At 40.7% G+C, this 18778-nt stretch overlaps 1 protein-coding gene across 2 annotated transcripts in view; it reads right to left on the bottom strand.

Moving 5' to 3' along the window:
* tiam1a (TIAM Rac1 associated GEF 1a) overlaps positions 1-11746 on the bottom strand; it is a 131577-nt gene extending 119831 nt beyond the window's left edge. For both annotated transcript variants that reach the window (XM_036594673.1, XM_036594674.1), the window contains exon 1: positions 11500-11746. The gene's annotated coding sequence lies outside the window, so the exon portion shown is untranslated. The remainder of the gene's footprint in view (positions 1-11499) is intronic.
* Positions 11747-18778: the final 7032 nt, after the last annotated feature.

Genomic DNA, 18778 nt, shown 5'->3' with positions numbered 1-18778 from the left:
GCACATGCGTGCACACCCGCCACTCAGTCTTTACTCTCTGTCACCAAACTGCATTAGCAGCTGTAATAAGTGAGAGAATGATCCGTGGCTTCGCCTGCGGCTGAGCTGCCTTTCTAAGCTGGACATGGTGGTCATGTTCTTTAGCTGATTAAAGGGAAGAATGAGGGTGAGGGCTTAAGGGTACTGATCCAAAACTAGTGTTTGTATTTATTTATTATGTAATTGCCATAAAGATTGAAATGTAGAGGGACGTGAATTTTGAATCATCACTTAATGGCAGATTTGAGCAAAGATCTGCTGGCAAAATAAAACAATAATTCCCTGAAGATAAAGAAATAATTCATCATTTATTAGGCATTTATTATATATAATCATTGTGCATCACTAGTGCCTAATATATATATCAGCCTAATATGTATATCAGCATCACACAGATGTTTAGTTTTGAGCAATATTTCAAAATTATTTTTATTGAACTCTGGAAGAGCAGAACGTTTTGGCGGCGCTGGGCTACTGTGCCGAAAAGTGACTTTAAATAATTTTTTACAAATAAGTGCTACATTTCGCTGCAATACTAATTCAGTTCCAGGTTCTTAAGTTTATAAATGTTTATGTATCAGCATCTGCAAATATGTAACAACATCATAAACATCCTCTATTAGTACTTGCACACTAAAAAAAGTGAACGCGCTAAACTTATCTGACTAAAATTTCGCTGCTGTCGGAAGAAAACCTTGTGTCTCCAATTTTTACATTTTTCAGTTTTTGACATAATTTGAAAAAACCTGTTACCCTTTGCATTGTGTGTAAATTTCACGATGAATGGACCAAAAGAAACGGCCCAAAATGACTTGGAAAACATTCTGGTTCCATTGACTTACATTAAAACTAATGTAGGTTTTGTCTTTCTCCTGTAAAGTTACCATTTTGGAGATACAAGGTTTTCTTCCTATGCTAGTTATTCTCACATAAATAAAATATCCACATCAACACAGTCACTGTCAAACATAAGTAAACACAAAGACTAAACTCTGTTGGTGTAATTTAGTAATTTAGTTTATTCATGTAGAAATGACGTTCGCAACTGAATCAAGTCAATTCAACCTATTACTTTTGTGCGAGGAGCAAAGCCGATTTGGATGTAGAATCTGTACAACTGACCCCAGTGCAGTGTAGTGTCAGCAGGGGTCAACCTGGGTCTGAATTTTCAGGATTAGTCCACTAATCTCAGCCATAGCAACGGCCCATTTACAGCTTCATACAGTGTGTATATGTGTGTTTCAGTTCACTCCATTCACCTAAAGGTGTTTCATAAACAATCTGACATGCTGGCATGCAGCAGCTCTCAAAGGCCGGTAAAACCAGACAAATTACACTGCGCGAGGGGGAGGGGTTGAGGACAGGATGACTGATGACTGGCATACACGCACACACACACAGAGATATGCATTTATGCAGGCCGTACGTATTTATTTATTCAACATAACACCAACACTAGAACAAATATAGAAAAAATAAATAAATATTCTATTGTGATTTTGTGTGTCAGTGTGTTAGTTCAACCATTTCTAAATCTTTCCTCTTGGACGCTCAGTATTTACAGTTACCATCCAATTTAACAAATCCATGTGATTGCTGGAGCTCACTGAGAAGTCCAACCAAAGTACCAAGTACCAAACCTGTATTCTAACTGTATTCTTTAATCAAGATGCAAAAAATGTCTAAAAACATAACAAAAATTCTTGGTACATTTTACTGTATTAATGTTTATTTGTATTTATTATACCTGTCCAGAGTGTATCCTGCCTTCCGCTCAATGACCGCTGGGATAGGCTCCAGCACACCCCCCCACCCTCCGCAACCCAGAAGGATAAGCGGTTTAGAAACTGTGTGTATGTGTGTGTAAGTGTGTATTTATAATATGATGTTTTATTCATGTTTAATTGTCCATTCATTATGAAATTTACAGTGTAAACAGCGGACATTTTTCTAGTCTTCATATATATATATATATATATATATATACAGTGCTGACAGATAAAGGTGATATGATTTTACAGGTGACCCTCAGAATTAACATTTTTGTCATGCTTTATGTAACTGAAATAAACAGTAATGCAGTTTTCTTACGTGGAAAAAGTAAGCACACCCCTACACACATCACTACTTTAAACGCGTCAGATTGAAATCAGGTGCACTCGATCAGAATGATTAAAACACCACTAGAGAATATCTTGGAGAAACCTGTCTTATTTAAACTTCAGATATCTGGTCTGCTCTTTGTTACTGGAGTGTTAGGTATCATCATGCCTAGATCAAAAGAGGCTGAGGCCTTCAGAAAGAAAGTTGTAGATGCCTGTGAGTCTGGGAAGGGGTTGTCCAAAATATTGGAAATCAATCATTCCACTGTGCAGAAGATCATCTACAAGTGGAGAAGATCTAAAACCTCTGCTAACATGTCCAGGCCAGGCTGCCCCAGCAAATTTAACCTGAGATACAAGCGTAAGATGCTGAAAGAGACAAATTTGCACAAATTTGACCTGCATAGGAGGAGCCAGGAGGAGGCCTTTCCTGTCTGGTCACAATACTAGAAGTCACATTTGCTGAAAACCAAAGCATTTGAACAGAAGAACTTCATGCCAACTGTAAAGCTTAATGGCAGAAATGTTATAGTTTGGGGCCACTTTGCGGCCTCGGGGCCTGGCCAGCTTTCAGTCATAGAATCACTCATGAATTCTCTTTCATACCAAAGAGTGCTTGAGGAGAATCTGAGGCCATCTGTAAAAAAGTTGAAGCTGAAGAAGTGGACCTTTCAATATGATAATGATCCCAAACATACAAGTAAACCCACCAAGAAAAGGCTCAAAAAGGAAGAAGTGGAGAGTTATGGAACGGCCTAGTCAAAGTCCAGAACTGAATCCCATTGAAAGGCTGTGGGGGGAGTTGAAATGGGCTGCACATGTATTTTTTGCTAGTAAAAACACAATAAAACATTAGAATAAATGTAAATAAACTCTAATGAAGTTCAACCACCAGCACACCTGATTTAACTCAATGAAATACTGATTAGCCAAACCAAGTGTTGGATTGTAACACAGCCTCCTTGAGAAGAGGTCTGGAAATGGTTACACAAACATATTGACACATAAATTTATTTCTTTTTGTCTTAAAGCTATTTATAGTTATTATATTAGTATATTAATACTAATATTATATATAATATATATTATATATTATTATATATTGCACAGTGCTGTATATAAAGTCTGACATACTGGAAACAGGAGGGTTTTTTTGTAGTCTTTATATATAGATATATCTAAGGAAATACTCACAGTATATACTTCACAGAAAACTCTTTATATTCTGAATACAGTCACTTCAGTCACACATGTCAAAGCACATGCAGGATGAGGTCGAATGAAAGGGAGCGGTAGAGAGATGTCGACAGAGTGAAGAAGCAGAGGAGAGAGAGATGAGAGAAGAGGGCCAGCGAGAGTGCACATTAATTATAAATCACAAGAAAAGAATGAAAGAACAAATTTGTGGGCTTCTTTTCAGATGTCAGATTCTTTCCTCCAGAACACAAACCCCAACCCCCAAGCGCCCCAACCCCGCTCTCCCTCCCCCTTCCTCTCCCCCTGGGGGTCTTCGCTTAAACAGCCACACTCCTATGCTAATATTGGGGCGGGGGGACACGGCGCATTAGGAAGACACACATTAGCTTAAGAGAATGGGAAACAGCAGGGAAGGTCAGGAAGCACCGAGCGTGTGCAGACTATCTATCACTGGAGTGCAGGAAGAATGGAGAAACACTCTGGACACAAGCTTGGATGGTAGCTTTATGAATTAATCATCCAAATGCACGTCTTATCATCCACATATTATTGTTGCTACATTGTAAAATGATATTTTTGCAAGTGAAAGCATTGTAGATGTAAGCAATCTATGACATTTTGCCATTAAAAGATAGTTTGAAGATGATTATAAGATTTTTAAATCCATTGTTGACATTTTTACTCATTTTAAGTCAGTTCAGCACGTGAAATTAGCTTACTGCACTGAAATGTCACTGTATAACTTACGGAATTAAGCATTATTTCTGAAAACAACCAAGCATTATTTGCCAGTAGGGGCAGGAAATTGTGAAATATTGATTGTTATCATGAAAAATCATATCACATTAAGTTACGTTATGCTTTCTGAGTATATCATGCATAACATCAGTACTAGATTCATTACAATGAGATAATAGTAATTAATTAGTCCTGTTTAACTGGAGACACTACAGTGTGTAACAATCAATACAAATCACTGTATTCTTAGTTTTACTAGTATTTTTTTTAATGTGGCTTTACTGGCTCTTTTTGTTTGTTCCAACGTACCAAAGCTCAAAAATACTAACGCAGCTTTCATGACCAAGTGGGACCAATACTCGGGAAGTCAGAATTGCTCAAGAGTTGCTGTCCTCTGATGTCATTTCAACATGCTGGAGCCCATAGAACGAGACTTGACAGTGTGTTTTAAGCTTTTTAAACAGACCTTTAAGTTTGTGTTTGTTTATCAGGTGCTATTTGTTTATGATATCACTAAAACACAAGAGGCTCCTTTGAAAATTGCACAGTTAAGCTGTTCAGTGCAAGGTTTTTGCTGTGGGTGCATAATTTTATGTCATTTTTGACACTATCTTAATGAGGAATATGTCATTGTCTAAATCAATGATTGAAATAAACGAAGCATTAATCAAACAGCCCTTTAATTGCAATGGTAAGACTTTTTAAGAGCTTTTTATACACACACAGCAGCCAAACAGACGCTAACTTACTGTGAGCGTCCACTTAATCCAACCTCAAGCAGGCGAATGCTTTTATGTGGGAAGGAGATTCCGATTTGGAGAATTCCCAGTTGTCATGAATGCAGCATTAATATCATGATGCACATTGTGTATCGTGAAAATATCTTGAAGTATCGTGATGTTATCATTTTGCCATATCGTCCATCTCTACTTACTTCATGGAAGTACAATGTGCAGAAATCATAATAATAAAAAGAAATAATCTTATAATAATATTACAATAATCTCATAATGAGGAATATTGGTAATATTGCACTTTGCCATATATTTTGACTCAGTATTGGTAAACAGACAGTTATCTTAGTGTGGTAGTAGTTGGCATATGGGCTTTTATCTTTGATTGAGATAAAGAGCCATAAATAAGCACTTACATGTGTGTTTGTGTGTATTTGGTGACACACACACACGAACACACAACTGCTTATGCCACTGTATATAGTCAGGGCAAAGCTAACAGAGGGATTACATTAGGTGATGTGACTGTGGCATAAAAGCAATGAGAAAACTGGGTCACTATATAGACTCTCTCACACACACACACCCGGGGCCCTCTCTTATTGGCTTCTTTAATGTGTGCTTTAGACATGCCGTGGCAATACTATGACCCATTTAAACAGTGTCATCCAACCGACCCCCCCAGTACACATACATCCACTATCCTACAGCCTTTCCACCCCCACTTCTCACCCGATGCACCCTGCTCCGGTGAGGCAGAAGGGTTGAGCAGAGCCGCAGGGTTTAGAGGAGGCACTCCAAGCTGCTACACACACACAAAACACGAAACGCACATACATACAGCCAGATAAACAGATAAACTCACATGCACATACGGGAAAATATACAGTAAATATCTAGCACTCGCTTGAAAAAAGAGGGGTGAATGCACACACACTCACACTAACTGAGGGTCTATAATGAGCCAGTTCACACACACACACACACACATACACACACACACACACAACAGAGGCTCTATTTAATGTCAGTATCCAAAACAATACAAAATCATTGAATAAACTATTTTTATGCCCCATTCAAACAGAGCCACCCTATACAGACTTTATTAACTCTTTTATTAATATAAAAATGTGTTCTTTTATAGCTATTTTTGCTAGACTCGACAAGCTTTATAGAAATGCCATTCTACCTATCAGTGGGGAATCCTCAGAGCCTTCTAGGCCTTCACAGACGGCTTAATGATATAGTTTGTATGCATGCGAAATAACACTGGTAGGATAGATCAGATGATGTTTGTAATCATGTAATTAAGCTAATGTTACCATGGTTGTGTTTTCCAACCTTACTATAACAACACAGTCCAGCTTAGTAGTGTAGCATAACTCAATATTATGTAAAACTAAAAAAAAGACGCATTTGTGGGCTGGATAGGTAAACTGCAGACATATTAATGTTGACATATTTTCAGTCTGGAAGCCAAACAGTCCTCTTGGTACATTTTTTCCGAACCACTGAATGTCAGTAGTCAACCAATACGCTGTCAGAAACCTGTGCTAAGTAAGCAGTAAGCCTTATCTGAACATGTTTGTTTTTCATTCCGTGTGATTCCCTTAGACAACTCTGCTAAACTCCAGTGTAATTCTACACAACACGGCCTGCGCTGGAAGTTAATGGTGTTTGCTAAATGATGGTCAACCTTTAAAACACCAAGTCAACATCCATCCGGAGCTACAATGAGCTGCGGCTGTGATAGAGGAGAGCTGATAAGGACAACCGTCACCGTTTGGGTGGGAAGGAGTAATCAGCCTTCTGCAGCGAGTGTGTGTGTGTGTGTGTGTGTGTGTGTGACAGCGTCAGGGGAACCTAAGTGTGATAAAGAGCAGACACACTCTTTGAAAGGGGCTGCACAAATACCCAGCGCAGCCCAGAAACCAGAGTCAGCAGTACACACACACACACACACACACATACACACACACACAGTGCAAGACTGGCTCATTGTCTTCTTAACTCTCCATTCCTCCTCAGGAGAGGAGAGGGAGCACGTCTTTGTTTGGCTTGGCTCAAATCCACAACACTGCACACTAAGCAATTCCATTCAGAATGAGTGGCAAAGAGTCTACAAGAAAGAGAGAGAGAGAGAGAGAGAGAGAGAGAGAGGGATTCCACGAGCACTCTGTAATGACTAAGGACCAGCTTGCGCCACTTTTTCTCACATTCTCTTTCTCTTTTCTCCCCACAGTATCAGTTTCCGCATTTCTGGCTATCTCTCTCTCTCTCTGGTTATTTTTCAATCTCTCTCTCTCTCTCTACGTTCTCTCTCTCTTTCTCACCCACTTTACAGTTCCAATAGCTTTGAGACCATATTGGTGAAGCAACAGACTAACAATAGCACTAAGCAGCTGTAAATACAGTACTATGCAAATGTCCGAGACCACCCTTCATTTAAGTCATTTCGATTCAAAACACCCCTTCAGTGCCGGTTATTCCTTTTTCAGCACTGAAAAAAAGCAGAATTTAACCCTTGTGTGGTGTTGATGTTTGTTACTCAGTGGTCTGCTGGACCCACCACATTATTGGTTTTTTAAATCAATACAGCCATAACAATTTATGTAAAAACACCAGACGTTTAAAATATCACACGTGTCCAGTGTAGGGTTCTGCTTTAGCAGCTGTAGCCAGTCAGCAGCCTGTCCATGTTGTCCACCCTCACACACTTTTATTCCCTGTGGGTTATAAGTGAAGGTACTGACAATGAGCAAAGGCCAAGGAACCTGAGGTTGAAATAATAATAAATCACATCATTTTTCTTTTGGTAAATTGAAAATGGGTCCCACAGACCCCAACACCACACAATGGTCAGTATTTACCGTGTTTACAATTTGCCTTGTTATTGTGTCTGTTCTTTTTTGGGATATTTTTCCACACCTACAAAGCTCAGTGCTAGAAGTTGGTTATGTTTTCTGCTTCTCATGATCCAAGTAATTCCAAACACATTCAGTGATGTTGATGTCTGGACTCTGGGGTGGTCAGTCCATTGTTCAGCTTGTTTGTTTGATGTGTCCGTCTCCTTTTCTCAGTAAGGGTTTTTTGACAGAAACACATCCTTTCAGACCCACAGCGCTGAGTCGTCTTCTCACAGTGGAAGGATGGACAGAAACACCTGTGGATGTTTTCAGATCTGAAGCAGCTTGATTTTCTCCTCTCTCTCAAAGATGAAAGCTTTAAGTGCTGTTTATCTGATGGGGGGGCAGTTTTGGTGGTCAACCAGGTCTTCCAAGTGGTTGTTAGGAGTCCCATTTTCTCTGTATCTGTTAATAATTCTTTCAACTTTATTTTTAGGAACTTTTTTTTGCTTATTTTCCTTTCGCTTTCCCCCTCTTTACGCAAGTAGATTATCTTATATCTAATCTTCTCAGAAATATGTCCTGAAAAAGGATTAACTTGTATTTAATGGCCATTTTGACAGGAAGTTAAACAAACGAAGGGAACTACATCTGAAACAAACACAATATACTGTTGCTGTTGGAACAAAACCTCATCTGTTTTTGTTGTTTTAAAAATATAAGCTCACATTTACATTGTGTGAAGATTTTTAATGATAAATTGACCAATAGTGATGCTCCAAAATCACCTAAAACACAATGTCGCTGCATTAACTTCCATTAAAAGTTATTCTCCTCTTCCCCCTTTAAAGTTTGCATTTTGAAGATGCAAAGTTTTGTTCAGTGCAGATTTGCTGCTCTTACGCAAACTCTCTCGCTCATACTTCCTCTCTCTCTTTCTTTCACACCCTTTTTACAGTTCCAGTGGATCTGTGACCATATCGGCAAAGTAATCAGCCGACAATAGATTGTAAATGGATCTGTAATAAGACCAAAACAGTTTCCTTTGAACAGTGCTGACGGTTATTGAGTAACTTCCTGCAATTGTCTTTACTAAATGTGTGAGGAACAAAAGGAAGATGTAAACACACACATCAAAGACAGACCAGATTATCTACCAATTCTCTCTCTCTCTCTCTCTGTGTCTGGATTCCTGCAGTGACCAGCACAGCTGAGACCCACAGCAGTGACCCCTCGACCCAAGCAAGGGAATAGTCTCCCTCTCTCTCGTTCTCGTCACCTGATCTTCCTCATATGATCTCATTTCTTTTTCTGCACCCTCTCACCATCTTCTTTCCTTCCTGCCCTTTGTCTCTCCCATCATCCTGACTCACTCTTCCTTTCCTACACCCTTCCCTCCATCACACACAAGTCCGACTTCCTTGGCTCTTCCTGTCCGTCTCTCATCTTGCTTTCTGTTTCTGATAAGCTGACGACAGCTAAAGCTGAGAATTCTATGGAGGATCCCAAGCTGTCAATCAACACCACATTTTTGTTCAGAATGTCCAAAAATATCCACACACCCTTTCTATTTAATGAATTCAGCTACTTTAAGCTGCACCCACTGCTGACACAGGAGTTCAACTACACATGCACAGTGTGCAGTGTGTTTAATCTCCATAGAGAAGCATTGCTGATAGACTGGGATGTTCTGGAGTAGCCAAACCTGAGCCTACGGTCACCATGCCCAGTGCCAAGCATCAGCTCGGGGGGTATAAAGTCCCAGCATTGGGATGTGAAGCAGTGGATCTGAGTTCTCTGGGGTTGGAGTGGCGAAAGTGATCCAGAACTAATCATCCAACATCAGTACCTGACCTTACTAATGCTCTTGTGGCTGAATGCAATCAGATCCTCACAGCAATGGTCCAATATAATATAGACCGTACTGAGAAGAGTAGAAACTTGTTACTGCAGCAAAGAGGGGACAAACTCTCTATTAATACCTTTCAGAATGTTGAGCAAGCATGTGTCCATAAACTTCTGGACATATAGTGTAGAAAAGGTGATGATTAGAGTTTGAAGATATTTTGACTTGTTCGGTTACGTCGATTTTGAATTGTACAGTAACATGACATTAATAAGAACTCTAGATTATCAGTGCTATCTTTACCTGTAGCTATCTTTAACATCTTTCTCTAGAAACTTGCGAAAGCTGTCTGGAATGTTAGCTATTGTCTCAGAGTCGTCCCAGGAATTACTGCTCCGCTTAGGACAAACTCAGACCACACACACACACACACACACAGAGAGAGAGTCACTCACACACACACACACAGAGTCACACACACACACACAGAGTCACACACACACAGCAGGTCCACTCTGTCAGTTTACAGCTGAGTTATCAACCTGAGAGCTGTGCTCTGGGACGACTCGGGCTCTGACAGTTGCTGATAAATGCAGCACGTACAGTAGAGTCTGGAGCAGATACTGTACACAGTCAGGACAGGATTAAGAAGGTTAGTGAGAGAGAGAGAGAAAGTGGTATGCGAGAAAGAGAGACACAGAGAGAGAGAAGGGGGGTATGCAAAAGAGAGAGAGAGAGAGAGAGAGAGACAGAGAGAGATGCATACAGAGAGAGGGGGAGAGAGAGAGAGAAGGGGAGAGATTCCCACAGAGAGAGAGAGAGAGAGAGAAAAGAGAGATACAAAGAGAGATACATAGAGTAAGAGTAAGAGAGAGAGAAAGACGGGAGAGAAGAAAAGAGAGAAAGACAAAGAGAGAAAGGAGAGACAAAAAGAGAAAAGAAGCAGAGAGAGAAGAGAGATACATACAGAGACAGGGAGTCAGAGAGAGAGAGAAAGACAAGAAGGGACAAGAAATGAGAGAAGGTCAAAGAGTGAGTGAGAGAGACAGAGAGAGAGCGAGAGAGAGAGAGAGAGAGAGGGGAGAGAGATTCTTACAGAAAGAGAGGGGGGACTACACAGAGAAAGAGAGAGAAAAACAGGGAGAGATGAGAAAAGAAAGAAAGACAAAGAGAGAGAGGAGATACAGAAAGAGAGAGAGACAGAAAGGGTAGACAGATGGAAAAAGAGAGAGTATAAGAAAGAGAGCGCAACGGAGAGAGAGAGGGAGAGAGACTGAGGGAGGAAAAGAAAAGAGAGATAGCAAAAGAAAAACAAAGCGAGAGAGAGAGAGAGAAAGAGAGAGAGACATACAAACGGGAGTCCCTCACTGACTTCACACATAGACACAAAGCCAACACAAGAGGATCTTACAGCGATGTGAATACTGTGGAGTTAGAGAGAGAGAGAGAGAGAGAGAGAGGGAGAGAGAGAGAGAGAGAGAGAGAGCTCATACAGATGTAAGTGTACTGACTTCACACAAACACACAAAAAGCTGAGATGCAAGTTCTCATCTTCTCCACTATATACAGTGAGGTCGAGAGACATCCAGATAAAACACAGAGAGAGAGAAACAGAAGCAAAGAGCGAGTGAGAAAAGGAGACAGATGAGAGCGCTCCCCCTTTCCTCACCATCCTAATACCTCCGTCTGGGTGAGGGGGCTTTACGACTGCACAGCCATTTGGTTCAGAGACCCAAAACAGTCCCCCACCACACACCCACAAAGCAGTTGTCCAACAAAGACAATAAGAAGCACTTTTAGAGAGGCTTGAACAAACAACGTGAAAGAGTGTTAAAAGCCCGGAGTGTGGGCTCCAAGTCTCGGTCTGTGTCTCTCTCTCACTCTCTCACTGTTGCACACAAACCACTGGCAGAAAGAACTTACAGGTAAACCATCAAAACACAGCAGGTACTCTCCAAAAAGACCAGCAGGAACCACAGAGATCCACTCCATACCTTTCGTGGAAGAAGCTTCTGTCTTCCGTCTCTTTATGAATGAATCCTAGTTGATAGGCTCCGTACACAGTGCTGTACACTCCACTATGATCCAGTGTCTCTCGCTCCTTCTCTCTCTCTCTCCAGTGTTAACTCCACTGTGTTCTTCTTCCAGCCATGTGGAGTGGTCTATCCGGCGAGAGCTCCTAGAGGGGTGTGTGAGTGTGACCGTGTTTCCCTCTCTCGCTCGCTCTCCTGCTCGCTCTACCCTCCCCTTTCCTCCACTCCTCCCTCCTCCCCCTCTCCGCTCCCCCCCACCCCTCTCCGCTCCCTCCTCCTCCTCTTCCTCTGATCCACTACTGAATGGCCAGCATGCGCTCTGGCTCTTCGCCTCCAAGTCATGTGAGCCCCCCTTCACCCTCTTTGTGAGTAAAATTCTCCACAACACACCGAAACTACACTTCTGTAGCCCTTTTTCACTGAAGAAACACCACAGCAACATCTGTCTGCATCAAAAAGCACAGCATGCACTACGGCCCTATCCCATTTCTCATTTTTACCCCTAGTGGGTGAAATCTTCCCTATGAAATGGGAGCCTCGAATAAAAAGAGCATCATTTCATTAACAGCTACTAGCGCTGCTCTGTAGGTGACCCTGCCAGTCTGCAGTGACAGCAGAGGAGGGTAAAGTTCAGCTCCTCACTGCTGGGCTTTAATTACATTTAGGGCATCATATGCCTTCAAAGAGGGGGCAATTATTTATTATCACCCACCCCTAATTCTTCAGTGATATGAAGCTGAAGTCAGATATTCACCAGGTACTTGTTCGAATTTCCCCGTTCCACCTTAAGTGGAGCAGCAGTCACATTCTGGTGCTTCAGGTGTCAGAACTGCCGGATTATTTAAGGTGGAACGGGAAAGTTAGCTAGTCATCTACCGAGGCATTAGCATACTACTTGTGATTTTTATGCTTGTTATGAAAACAAAGACTATTATAAATTGAAACGACATTAAACTAAGATAATACGATGGTTATTGTAATTTTTAACGGAGAAAATTCTCACATTTGTGGGTTTCTTTGGTCTCTTGTTCACCCATCTTACCAGTTTTTCTTTTTTTCTCATAACGCTCTGTTTGGAGTCTCTGAAAAACCTCCGTTTGGAGGTTCATGTAGCCCTAACACTTCGTCCTACCCCTCTATCTCAACAAGAATTGGGACACCCTACCCCTAGATGTGAACACGCAAAAGGATGGGTAGGGCTGAGTGGTAGGGGCGAGGGGTGAAATGGGATTGGGCCTTTATTACTTACATACAGTAGTATGTTTGGAACCTACCTATCGCTGTTGTTGGAAGAAAACCTCATATCTCAAAAATGGCAACATACTCTACTTTTAATGCAAGTAAATGGAACCAGAATTTTTTCCAAGTCATTTTGGGATGTTTTCTTTTGGTCCATTCATCATGAAATTTACACACAATGTAAAGGACAACAGGCATTTTCAAATTATGTTAAACACTAAAAAAAACAACAAAAATGGAGAAAGAAGGTTTTCTTAGCCTTTTAATATTCTCCTTAAAGGGCCCAAATCACCGAAAACCAAACTTTCCTCACTTTTTCTGAAAAAGTTTGACTTATTTCGTAAACATTGTTTCAAAATGTTCACTGCCCAGTTTAGACAGTCTATATGTGGAAACTGCAAAAACAACCTGTTTTGAATTCAGTTTTTGTGATGTCACAAAATCCAAGGTCACAGCAGTTTAGCTCCGCTCGCATTCAAAGGAGTGTTTCAGCCCATTTATTTATAAATAAATAAATTACATAGGTAAATGAGACACAATACAAAGCACCCAATCAAAAACCCCAGTGAGTAATGTATACAGTTGTACGCAAAGGTTTTGGCGAAAATGAGCTAACGTTCTCTACAGAGAACATAACGAGCACATTTATTATCTGAATTTAACCTACTTGGAATATAAGAAACATAAAACGTGGTCTGTGCAAAAGTTATGGCACTTATTTCATGTTTTATTTTTTTTTATTTCCAATATGTTAAATTGAGCACGTAAACAGGAAATGTGCACTAAAATGTGCAGAAAAGTGGGAATATTTAAGTTTGTTCCCTGTGGAATGTAACTTTTGCACATGGCTGTGCATTCATTCAGGTGTGTCCAAACTTTTGACGGATACTTTAAACACAGGACACACACACACACTCTTCACGCATGGCCGTGTCTTCAAAAAGATCCCCCTCTACTTCACGCTAACTTAAAGCAAACGAGATATCTAGGCTCAGCCTACTGATCACATCATCCTTCAGCTATCTGGAAAGTGGAGGAGCGTGGGAAAAATCTCTCTCCCTCTCTCTCTCTCTCCCTCTCTCTCTCCCTCTATTACTCCCTGTCTCTCACTGGGGGGTTTAAACCGTAGGAGTCTGTCGGGAGTGGTCACAGCGTGTAGAAGCAGTGTTATTGTAAAAGCACTGAGCTGGAGCTGCTGGTGAATGAGTAACCGCTGCTCTGAAAGCTGATCAGTAAACAGTGCAGCTGTTGGCGTGGGTGGCAGTGAGTTCCTCAGGACGTTTCTCACTGCTGTCACTCACTGAACCTGAATCTACACCCGGCTGCAGCCGTCATGCCGCTGCTCTGACGCAGCAGTGCTGCCGCAACTACACCACAGTTTCACCTCAACCCAGAGGGAATCCAGAGGAGAGAATATTTCCGGCTTTTCTGGCTCACACACACTTAGATATGCACACAAACACACACACCCACCCCAAGGCTGGGTGCAGTGGGGCAGCCTGTGGAGACAGGCGGTTCTGCTGGTTAGGGCGATTAGGGTGGGCTGTGCCTGAAATGAGAATGGATGAGAAGATCATGCACTGAGGCGACCGTGCTCCTAAAATAAAGGTGCGTAGAGCAGAGCTCCTCAGCCTTTTCCTCCCCAAGGCCCACATATTTATCACTAGAAAGCATGAAGGCCCCAGGAAAACAGAAGTACCCATTTGTTTAAAAAAAAAATCGTTTTGGGGCAACACAGCGATGTTTGGGCATGTCACTGAACATAAAATATGAACAGATTAGGCTGAAATAAGCTTGTTTTTACTAGAAAATAGGCCTTTGGTACATGAACCCATTTAGGCCCAAAGATACAAGGAATTTTTCAGCAATAGCCCAAATTTGGCACCAGGCCACTTTGTGGCACTGCATATCCACCCAGTGTGTTTGTGCATGTGTGTGTGTGTATATATATATATATATATATATATATATATATATATATATATATATATATATATATATATAACAGTAATATTTTTTTTACACTATTCACTCACGAATGGACAAGTAAGGCTTCAGGGGGAGGTGTATTCAGCTTTGTTTGCGGTTGCATGTCTTGTATTAAAGAGCAAAATTTCTGCATAATTCTGTGGTTGGGATGTAAACAAAGGAGTGGTTTGATGTGAAATGATGCATGGTACACTTTCAGAAATAAAGATATGAAACTGTCACTGAGGCAGTTCCCCTCTTGTCATTGGGCTGGTTCCCTCAAGGGTACATCTCAGTACCTTTAGTCAGGGAACATAACTGAACCATAATCCATTGAAATTATGTGTTCTAAGCTGTACTGACTCCACACACCCCGTCTCGTCTCCAGGCTTTTACTTTATTGTTCTGTTTTAAAACATTCGGTTATGAAAAGGAACAAATACAAACTTTTTACCTGGAAAAACTTATTTAAGGTTCACAATCAGACCTTAAAACCACTGTTGTACCTTTGAGGTACATTTACATTGTTTGTACCTTGATGAATGAAAAATGTACCTGAACAGAACCTTTATTTCTAACAGTGTAGAGAAACTTACAGACTGTGATTTCTTTACAGTGGTGGTGATAGTTACTATCCAAATCAGTGACCCTACACATGTCTACAATTGCTCCCCTTCAGCATAGTCCCAAAGACCCCCAGGTACCCACGAGTGACCTGTGGCCCAGTGGTTGAGAAACCCTGCGATAGCAGAACCACTTGTGGCTCCCTAAGGGACCTCTGAAGAGAACCGTTTTTGTAAATGAGAAGAACTTTAAACAAGTTTGAAGAACCTGTTCATAATGCAAAGGTATTTGTTTGAGTATGAGTACACTAACTTATACTGTAAGCATAATGCACAACACAATGAGCGTCAAACCATTTGGCAAATTTTTTGGTTCCTCAAATTAGCCACTCTTTTCCTTAATAACAGCTTTAAACATGAGGCATTCGGCTAACAAGTTTCAGCAGGCGGTCTGATGTGTTCCCACAGATGCTCAACTGACTTGGGTTTCAGACTGAATTCTCCTTGCTTTAGATGGCGGATTCACTGAAATTCAGGAGATTTTAAAAGAAAATGTCTTTATTTTTTATATTTATTTAACTTCCTATATTCCTATATTTCCTTTCTTTCCCTTATTCTCTTCCTTATTCTCTTCTTTACTTACAGTTTTGAGCACAAGTCATGTATAATACCCAGTACATATTAAAACATTTATAGCACAGATAATCAGGAGAAAGGAACCAGGTGTGAAGTACACAGGACTTTTTTTCTAGTAGTATTCATTAAGTAATTTGCAATGAAGTAATTATGCTGTACAGTACAATAGTAATTGAGCAGCATTAGGAACATTTTCAGGTGTGAACTGCATATTCCTGTCATTCTAGCTGAACGTGAGTGTGTTTGTTCTAGAAGCCTTGTGTTTTATGCTGTTATGGTCTCATAGATAAAACTTATCATGACATAAATAAAAAGCAGCTTGTCTTTTTTGGTTTAGTTTGTTTTTGCTAGCAGCTCTAGTTACTAGTGTATCACTTTCTAAAAGGGTAAGCTCCAGAATTTTCCAAACTGCTCATAGCGAAACGATGCTAACTAGTACAGCTGGTTGACAGTTACGATCCAGTGTCGTCCCCCTTAAAGGACTAATTATAGGAACTGGAATTTTCCCCTGAAAGGAATAGAAGCCCTTTACAAATGTCCCCCCGTCAGCTAAGAGACATGCTTGGTTCTTAATGGATGCATAAGTATCAATACTGGTATCGGGTATCGGTCCAATACCACACTCATTTACTCGTACTCATAAAAAAAAACAAAAAAAAACAATACCAACAATTTGATGTGACTTAAGCTGCACTACCACACTAATAAACAAACGCAGCGAAGGAGGATCCACATCACCCAGAGAAACATTAACTGACTCTGTCACAGTCAGACACAGAGCCGCTGGTCACTTTAAACTATTTGTGTATAAACAGACCTACACTGTGTGATTTTAGCTCGTTTCTAAACACACAATCAAAGCCGCTTCCTCAGTGTGGAAGGAGACACACAGGCTAGCAGAACGGCGGCGAAAAAGTCGACATTTGCAACTAAAGTCAGTGTTTGACTGAATGGAATACACACACACACACACACACGTTTTCTAAGCTGCTTATCCTTCTGGGTCACAGGGGGAGCTGGAGCCTATCCCAGCAGTCATTGGGCGGAAGGCAGGATACTGAACAGAATAGCGAGGCATAATAATAATAATTTTTTAAAATAGGCCGTAGAGAGACTGTACTGTCCTGTCCATGTACATCACTGCCTGCTTTTAGCTTCAGTGCACAGTGTCAGCAGCGCTGCTGTGTGTTTCTGCTCAGTACTCGGCTCACTATGTTATTATTTTTAATGAAACAACTATTTGAAATAGTTCATAGACCGAGCTGACTGTAGGGCTGCATTTCACTTAGCATAGACAGACTGTTTTCATTCAGTGTGAGTATATAAATCGTAGGCTTTGTCCGCACGTGATGATCTATTCAAATGTACAGTGTGGCTCACCAAAGAACAAGATTTCTAAAACCGCAGAGTGCATCTCAACTAGTATTTTTTGTAAATATTTGAATTTATTTCAGCCAAACGGAGGCATAACGCAAAAACAGAAGCAGTCCTAAACAAATGGAAGAACAATGATTTCATCCTGTTTGAATGACACCAACATCAGTCAATAACTCGAAGGAGAAAGTTAATGAAGAAACTTTAATTTGACTTTACAAAGCCAACCAATAGCGCTTAAAAGTTAAACAAGTTGCAGACAACTGTTGATTGTTTGATTTAAATTAATTGGATTTATATAGTAATTCTGTGTAGTTTCCCTGGTGTTGCATTGCAGCTTATTGTAACAGCATTAGTTGGTGGTTGTTAGGTTGTTGCTAAGGTGTTGTTAGGCCGTTGCTCTGTTATTCCAGGTGGTTGTTTGGCTGCTGTTGCTGCATCCCAGGTGGTTGCTAAGTTGTCGCTAGGCCATTGCTATGGTATGGTTGCTGGTGGTAGGTGGTTGCTGATATGTGTGTGTGTTTATATATATTTATAATTGTTTTTAATGTGGTACGTGTTTCGGGCTGAATATAATGTCTATGTGGGGCTTTGTAAGAGATGATCCTTTGTGACATTATTTTTGTATTTCTCAACATTCCACCATTTGTTTCCTATGGGGAAAAAATAGTGTTTGAATGAACACTGTACAAACACCGTACATGCAATCGGTCCAAAAGCACACTATTCCCACATAGGCTGTACAATCCTGCAAAGTTTTGTGGTTGTAACTTGAAAACTGTGACTTGTCAATGCAGTACAAAAAAAAAACATGGAAAAAAATAAAGAAGAACGGTATGTTGGCTTTATCAGCCCAGCTTAATAATCAAAAACAGGAAACAGGCCTGAGAACAGACAACAATTCTTCATTGAATTCAACATTGTATATATTCAAAGGCCATTTGTTCATCTAAATGTTAGCATCTGCTGTGGATTATCCAGAGTATTTGAGCCATATCACCACCAATTGTGGTCTGAAGCCTCCAAAGACCTCTGCCAGTCAGAGGCCCCTGGACATTGGCCCCAGTGGTCCGGTCAATAATCTATCCCTGATTACTTACTTACTTGAATAACATATGTGGTTTCTAACACTGTATGACACGATTATCTACAAAAATGAACAAATGTACAAAAAAAACCTGACGTTTCACAATGGATGCTACAACTGTTGTTAACAGTGCATGATATTTTGTAGTTATAATTTTTAAAGCAATCTTAGGACACCAAACATGAATGGCGATGTCCCTTATGGCAGAGCCTCAAATGGAGTTTGAGAGGGTGCAGGCTGAGGATTGAGGGGGGTCTTGGTTCTGCTTGACAAACAATGAGAGAAACATGCCTGAGCAAAGAGAAAGAGAGAAAGATGACACCACCCAGCCTGTGGTGGTTTAGCGTTAACTAAGCTAAGCTTTCTCTGAACA

This window comes from Colossoma macropomum, unplaced genomic scaffold (assembly GCF_904425465.1).
Source record: "Colossoma macropomum unplaced genomic scaffold, Colossoma_macropomum, whole genome shotgun sequence".
Taxonomy (NCBI): Eukaryota; Metazoa; Chordata; class Actinopteri; order Characiformes; family Serrasalmidae; genus Colossoma; species Colossoma macropomum.
Note: the sequence above shows the minus strand (reverse complement) of the source record. Positions and strands in the feature narration are given on the sequence as shown.